Source organism: Arachis ipaensis, chromosome B10 (genome assembly GCF_000816755.2).
Source record: "Arachis ipaensis cultivar K30076 chromosome B10, Araip1.1, whole genome shotgun sequence".
NCBI classification, from domain to species: Eukaryota; Viridiplantae; Streptophyta; class Magnoliopsida; order Fabales; family Fabaceae; genus Arachis; species Arachis ipaensis.
The window spans coordinates 27878302-27886937 of NC_029794.2; positions in this window are offsets into that span (position 1 = coordinate 27878302).

Consider the following 8636-nt stretch of genomic DNA (forward strand, 5'->3'; position numbering starts at 1 on the left):
CCTCATTATCCACCGAAGTTTCTAGTATCTCCTTCATGCTTTGCTCTTCTTTTGATTCTCCACATGTAGCCATGGGAGTTCTTTGAGTGCTCAGATATTGGGAAGCTATTATATTTACTAACTCGCCTAAGGCGGCCGCGAAATTTAGCACACTCTTATTCATCCTTTCTTGCCTTTGAAGAATAACACGAAGTCTGTCATCCATTGGAGGTTGGGGTGGATATGAGGATTCATTGGTTGGGAGAGAGGGTTCATAATAGGAAGGTGGTTCATCTTGATAATGATATGGAGATGGTGAATATTGAGGTGGTGGTTCATGAGAGTAGTTGTGTTGGAAAGGTGGTGGTTCTGTGTATGGTTCATTTGGCTCATAAGGTGGTTGGTATGGTGGATACGGGTTAGGGTCATATGGAGGTGAATGGTGGTAGTTGGCTTGTAAGTGTGGTGGTTCAAAGTTGTGTTGAGGAGGTTCATAGACATATGATGGGGGTCCATCATATCTATCATCTTGGTATGCCCCCTGGAATGGCTCTTGACTATAGTGATTTGGTGGATGTTGGTTATCACGGAAGGGTCCACCATAACTATTGTCTTGGTATGCATCGTGGAATGGTCTTTGTCTGTGGTATTATGGAAGGTGTTGTTGCCAGACGGGTTGATCAGATCCTCGTGGCTCCTTCCATCTCTGATTGTTTTGACCTTGATGCATGTTCCTGTTATAATTTCCATTCCTTGCAACAACATTGGAACCAAACTCAAAGCGAGAGGGGTGAGAACTCATAGTTAGTTAATAAAAATTTAAAAACAAAAATAAAAGCAAATTTAAATTAAAAGGTTATTTGAATTTTGAATTTGAAAATTAAATTTTGAAATTTGAAATTTTTTTTTAAATTTGAATTTTTAAATTTTGAAATTTGAATTTTGAAAAAGTCAACAATATAAGATAAGATTTTAAAAAAGATATGATTTTTGAAAAATATTTGAATTTTGAAATTTTTTAAATTTGAATTTTGAAATTTGAAATTTGAGTTTTAAATTTTGAATTTTTGAATTTAATGAGGAAAGAGAAAAAACAATAAAATGACACCAAACTTAAAATTTTTAGATCAGAACGAAGAAAACAACTAAGAACAACTTGAAGGTCAAGATGAACACGAAGAACAACTTGAAGATCAAGATGAACACCAAGAAAAAAATTTTTTGAAAAATTTTTAATAACTAAATAAAAACCAATAACCTCTTAATTTATGAAAAAGCAAAAATAAAAAACAAAAATAAAAACAAATAAACAAGCAAAAAGTAAATATTTACAATAACCAATAATAAGGCACACGTTTGCAATTCCCCGGCAACGGCGCCATTTTGATGAGAGAACTTTTGCGTGGTCTAGAAATTTGCGGATAAATCCTCGTTGCAAGTATAGTTTCTAAACCTTCAAAAATCCTTTCATACAAACGTTTTGGTTGTCACAAGTAACAAACCCCTTTTAAAATTGATAACCAAGTATTTAAACCTCGGGTCATCTTCTCAAGGAATTGCAGGGAGATATGTTCTTATTGTTGGTTATGAGTCTTGTAAATTAGGGGTTTTGGAAAGTAAGGAAGCAGTATGTTGAATGATAAGAAAAATAAAATAATAATAATAAAATAAACTCTTGGCAAGGTATTATAACTGGAAGTCCTACCCTAGTTATCCTTATCAACTGTAATGAGAATTGGATTTTTCTCCCACTTTGTTAACCTCTAACTATGAAGGTAAGTTAAGTGGATGAATTAATTTTTATTCCTCAGATCCTAGTCTTTCCTTGGGAAAAGTTAGAGTTATTAGAACTCGAATTAATTCTTGAAGAATTCTAATTTTCAATCAACAATGAGTTTGATAACTCAAGAGTCACCAATTATTTAACCAAAGCCAAAAGGGAAGAAAGCCTACTTGAATGAAAATAATTTGGATAAACAGAGAGCATTAATAAATTAAAGAGAGCAATCATAAGTCTGAAATACCTCGAATTATATTAAATAAAATATTCAAATCTTAACATGGATATTCATAAATTAAATTGAAAAAGTAAATAAAAGGAACATTGAACCTGGGATCGAGAGGCACTCATAAAACTAAGAGAAATCCTAAATCCTAAATCCTAAGAGAGAGGAGAGAACCTCTCTCTCTAAAAACTACATCTAAATCCTAATAATTGTGAATATGAAAGCTTTTTTATGAATGGATGCAATCTCTCTACTTTATAGCCTCTAATATGTGTTTTCTGGGCCGAGAACTGGGTCAGAAACAGCCCAGAATTCGCTGGTTGCGAATTCAAATATGCTGATTTTCGTCACTGCGATGTGTCCGTGTAAAGTACGCGTTCGCGTTGCCTATCGTCAAGGAAACTATGGCATATTATATATCAAATCGAAGCCCCAGATGTTAGCTTTCCAACGCAACTAAAACCGCATCGTTTGGATCTCTGTAGCTCAAGTTATGATCATTTGAGTGTAGAAAGGTCAGGCTGGACAGCTTTGCAGTTCCTTCAACTTCTTATATTCCTTCCACTTTTGCATGCTTCCTTTCCATCCTCTAAACCATTCCTGCCCTGTAATTTCTGAAAACACTTAACACACATATCAAGGCATCTAATGGTAATAAGAGAGGATTAATATTAGCAAATATAAGGTCAAAGAAGCATGTTTTCAATCATAGCACAAAATCAGGAAGGAGAATGTAAACTCATGCAAATAGTATGAATAAGTGGGTAAAGAGTTGATAAAAACCACTCAATTGAGCACAATATAAACCATGAAATAGAGGTTTATCAAAGCCCATATGGTATTGTACGTTTTTAATTACTCTATCCTTTTACTCTAATGCCTGTTTTTTACAAAACCCCTCAAATATTTTATTAATTAAATATAATTGTCAATACAAACGTGATGGTCAGTTTGTTACGAGTGATAATACATTTTGGTTATTGATGCTTGGTCTATACTACTCATGCCTTTGCCGGCATGCCAATAAACATCTTGCATCTACTTGCCATAACATGCACTTGCTATATTTCCATTGATGAACTTATCACATGTAGTCGTGACCATGTGTTAACGACATCCTTCTTTACCGTGCAATGATTATCACTTGTACTGTCCTCCTCCTTGCTCTAACCCTTACCTTTAAATGTTACTTTCCTATTCCCTTTTCAGAATGGCCACCAAGAAGGGTAAAGAGAAAGCTACTCCCAAACTACCCGCAAGGAAATGAACAAAAAGAGCACTAGCTGCGGAACCATCTTTAACATCAGTAAAGCCCTCAACAAAGCGAGTCAAGAGGATCATCAAGGTCGATGAAAAAGAGAAAGCCTTTCCAGCAAAGGACACTGCGCGGTTCACTAACCGCTACTGTGAGCAGATGTTCCCCATCCTGGCTGAGCGGAACTATAATAATGAGCACCTACTCATCCTCCTGACCCACATTATTGAATTTGTTGAGCCCCGCATTGAGAAAAGACAATGGAGATTCTTACGGAAACAGCCAAGGCAAGTTAACCTTTCATGGGTAGTCGAATTCTACTCCAATTTTCACATGCCAACCCTGCAGTCTGTCTATGTCCGTCAGAAGCAAGTCCCTATTTTCGAAGAGGCCATTCAGCAAGCTTTAGATCTTTCCCCTGCTCCAGAAGGATTGGACGCATACCAAGAAGCCTCTTTCAAACGCCAAACATACCAATTTGACTGGGACGCCGTCCTCAGAGTTATAGCACAACCTGGCAGCAGATGGATCTATGGATACCATCGATCCTGACCTAAGGGAATATTGGCTTCAGCACTCACCTTAGAGGCTCGAGTGTGGGCACAGATTATGTCCCACTACGTCTTTCTGAGCACTCACGAGTCCTCTTTCACTGCAGATATGGCCATTCTTCTTTGGTGTGTCCTTACAGACTAGCCTCTCAACCTACCAAGACACCTCCGGGACCCCATGGGACACGTACAGATTGCGGGCAACCTACCCTTTCCCGCTTTGGTTTCAGATCTAGTCTCGGTAGCTGGAGTCTCCTACAGAGCTGGGGACACCAAGACCATACTTCCGCGGGATGATCAGATTGTCTCCAATGGGAAGTACATCAGACCACCAGCAGCCACTATCAGCCGGACCGCAGACCCGGTAGGAGATATTCCTTCTCCTTCCACATCACAAGCACCTTCAACAAATCAACTGCTCCTTCAGATACTAGAGAGGTTGGACCGGCTTGACCGGCAGGAAAAGCAAATGGAGCGCCGTAACAAGCGCCAATTTACATACCTCAAGGAGTTGATTGTTGGAAACCACCGACCTGAAGAAGAATCAGACACTCCGAACTCCACTTTATCTACTAGCACAGGGAGCCATGACAATCCCGACTGTGGAGATGCTGCTACCAGCCCCCCTTTGTTCTTGATTGATGGCACCGAGGACGGTGCCAAGCTTTAAGTGTGGGGAGGTCAGTCAGTACCTGACTTCCGGAGGTAATTTCTTTTTCTTAACACCAATAAGCTATTTTTATTTTATTAGGATAGGATAGATTACATATTAATAAGTGTTTGCATGCATGTTCTAATTGGTTGAAAAATAATAAGTTTCTTTTTAAGACCCTATTTTTGAAAAATTTCACTAATTTAAATCAAAACTTTTGAATTAAAACTTGTTTGAAGATTGTAAATTGGAACATGGTTTTACAGCTAAGAACACACAACCTGTGAGAATTGAGGCTAATTACATGGTTACACTATTTAACCATGATATTTTATTCTTGTGTGTTTTCTTCTCTATGATTGTAATTTTTATTTTGTTCCATCCTATATGTCCAATGTTTAATGTGTTTATATGCATGCATATGATTGAGGCCATTATTTGATTATTACCTCACTTATCCCAAATAGCCTACCCTTTCATCTACCTTTTTTAGCCACTTTGAGCCTTTTTACCCTATTTGTTCTATATTTACCACATCACTAGCCTTAAGTGGAAAAACAATTAAACACCCCAATTGAATCTTTGGTTAGCTTAAGATAGAGATTGTGTGTTAATTGAGTGTGGAAAAACTGTGGGAACATGGGTTAATAGGGAATGTGTTATGATAAAATATTAGGAATTTGGATACCTACTCATGTAAGACCAGAAAAATTAAAAATCCATGTGCATTGATAAGTTGTGTTTACTTTTACTTAAAAAAAACAAAAATATTCAATTAAATAAATAAATAAATAAATAAAGGGACAAAATTATCCAATGTTAAGCTAATAAAAGATCAATGCATATGTGATAAAATTAAAAGAAGAGTTGATGCATGAGTATGTAATGCAAAAGTGGGAATTTTGGGTAGCTAGGCATGATTTAGAAAATATAGAGTATATATAGGCGAGAGCTTAGGTTAATCAAGGATTCAATTTATAGCTCACTTAGCCATATATATACCCTCACCTTTACCTTAGCCCCATTACAACCTTGAAAAGACCTCATGATGTTTGCATTGGTACATTAAATACTTGTTGATTGGTTAGGTGAAGAACAACGTTTAAAAAGCATGACTAGAGAAGAGTAGAGTGATTACCCTATACACTTGAGTGATTAGAATGCACATATACTATCAGTGAGGGTTCAATGCTTGATTCTATGTTCCCTGCTTTCATGAGCTGTCTTCTTACAAGTTTACTTATCTTTACTGTATAATTTGAATTAGTAGAATTTGATTTATGTTTGTCTTGAAGAACTTATTTACTCTTAACCAAGTAGGCAGAATCATCTTAGCATATAGTTGCATTCATACACAGGTTGCATCTCATGCGTCTTACTTTCCCTTATTTATTCTTTTGATCTCCTTGAGCTAAGCATGAGAATCAATGGTGCTCTTGAGCTCCTCTATGTCTCTTCCTTGTCTTTGTTTCTCCTCCCTCATAGCTCTTAGATCTTCTCTAATCTCATGGAGGATGATGGAGTGCTCTTGGTGCTCCACCCTTAGTTGTCCTATGTTGGAACTTAATTCTCCTAGGGAGGTGTTGATTTGCTCCCAATAGTTTTGTGGAGGGAAGTGCATCCCTTGAGGCATCTCAGGAATTTCATGGTGAGGAATTTTCTCATGCTCTTGTTGAGGTCCATGATCTCTTGATTGCTCCATTCTCTTCTTAGTGATGGGCTTGTCCTCTTCAATGAGGATGTCTCCCTCTATGTCAATTCCAGCCGAATTGCAGAGGTGACAAATGAGGTGAGGAAAGGCTAACCTTGCCAAAGTGGAGGACTTGTCAGCCACCTTGTAGATTTCTTAAGGTATAATCTCATGAACTTCCACTTCCTCTCCAATCATGATACTATGGATCATGATGGCCCGGTCTATAGTAACTTCAGACCGATTGCTAGTTGGAATGATTGAGCGTTGAATAAACTCCAACCATCCTCTAGCTACAGGCTTAAGGTCCAGTCTTCTCAATTGAACCAGCTTGCCTCTTGAGTCAACTTTCCATTGAGCTCCTTCCACACATATGTCCATGAGGACTTGGTCCAACCTTTGATCAAAGTTGACCCTTCTAGTGTAGGGGCGTGCGTTTTCTTCCATCATTAGCAAGTTGAACGCCAGCCTTACATTTTTCGGACTGAAATTTAAGTATTTCCCCCGAACCATGGTAAGCCAATGCTTTGGATTCGGGTTTACACTTTGATCATGGTTCCTAGTGATCCATGCATTTGCATAGAACTCTTGAACCATTAAGATTCTGACTTGTTGAATGGGGTTGGTGAGAACTTCCCAACCTCTTCTTCGGATCTCATGTCAGATCTCCGGATACTCATTCTTTTTGAGCTTGAAAGGAACCTCAGGGATCACTTTCTTCTTGGCCACAACTTCATAGAAGTGGTCTTGATGGACCTTTGAGATGAATCTCTCCATCTCCCATGACTCAGAAGTGGAAGCAATTGCCTTCCCTTTCCTCTTTCTTGAGGTTTCTCTGGTCTTAGGTGCCATTAATGGTTATGGAAAAACAAAAAAGCAATGCTTTTACCACACCAAACTTAAAATATTTGCTCGTCCCCGAGCAAAAGAAGAAAGAAAGAAGGAGAAGAAGAAAAAAATAGAGGAGAGGGAGAGAGGTATATATTCAGCCAAGGGGAAGAAGAAAGGGTTGTGTTGTGTGAAAATGAAGAAGGAATGAGGGGTTTATATATGAGTGAGGGGAGGTTTAGGGTTCAGCCATTAGGGTTGAGTTTGGGAGGGAAAAGAGTTTGAATTTTGGAGGTAGGTGGGATTTTTGGGGAAGAGAGGATGGACGTGAGTGGTGAAGAGGTGATGGGGAAGAGTGATTGAGGTGATTGGTGAGGGGTATTTGTGGAAGAGAGTTATGAAAAGGTGTGAAGAGGAGAGAAGAAAATGTGGGGATCCTGTGGGGTCAAAGACTTAACATCCCTGCTCCAATTAGGCGTGTAAAACGCCCTTAGCATGCATGTCTGGCGTTAAACGCCAGCTTGCTGCTTGTTTTTGGCGTTAAACGCCCAAATGTAGCCTGTTTCTGGTGTTTAACGCCACTTCCATGCTCTGTTCTGGCATTAAACGGCAGTCTGGTGCTTGTTTCTGGTGTTTAACGACAGCTTGATGCTTCTTTCTGGCGTTAAACGCCAGTTTGATGCTTCTTACTGGCGTTTAAATGCCAGTAAGTTCTTCCTCCAGGGTGAGCTATTTTTAAAGCTATTTTTCATTCTGTTTTTGATTTTTCAGTAGTTTTTGTGACTTCACATGATCATCAACCTAAAAAAAATAAAATAACAATAAAATAAAAATAGATATAATTAAATAACATTGGGTTGCCTCCCAACAAGTGCTTCTTTAATGTCAATAGCTTGACAGTGAGCTCTCATGGAGCCTCACAGATGTTCAGAGCATTGTTGGAACCTCCCAACACCAAACTTAGAGTTTGAATGTGGGGGTTCAACACCAAACTTAGAGTATGGTTGTGGCCTCCCAACACCAAACTTAAAGTTTGACTGTGGGGGCTTTGGTTGACTCTGCAGTGAGAGAAGCTTTTCATGCTTACTCTCCATGGTTGCAGAAGGAGATCCTTGAGTTTTAAACACAAGGTTGTCCTCATTCAGTTGAAGGACCATTTCTCTTCTGTCCACATCAATCACAACTCTTGCTGTGGCTAGAAAGGGTCTTCCAAGGATGATGGATTCATCCTCATCCTTCCCAGTGTCTAGGATTATGAAATCAGCAGGGATGTAAAGGCCTTCAACCTTTACTAACACGTCCTCTACTTGTCCATAAGCCTGTTTTCTTGAGTTGTCTGCCATCTCTAAAGAGATTCTGGCAGCTTGCACCTCAAAGATCCTAAGTTTCTCCATTACAGAGAGTGGCATTAAGTTTATTCCTGACCCCAAGTCACACAGAGCCTTCTCAAAGGTCATGGTGCCTATGTTACAGGGAATTAGGAATTTACCAGGATCCTGTTTCTTTTGAGGTAGAGTTTGCTAAACCAAGGTATTTAGTTCCTTGATGAGCAATGGAGGTTCATCCTCCCAAGTCTCATTACCAAATAATTTGGCATTCAGCTTCATGATTGCACCAAGGAACTTGGCAACTTGCTCTTCAGTAACATCCTCATTCTCTTCAGAAGATGAATACT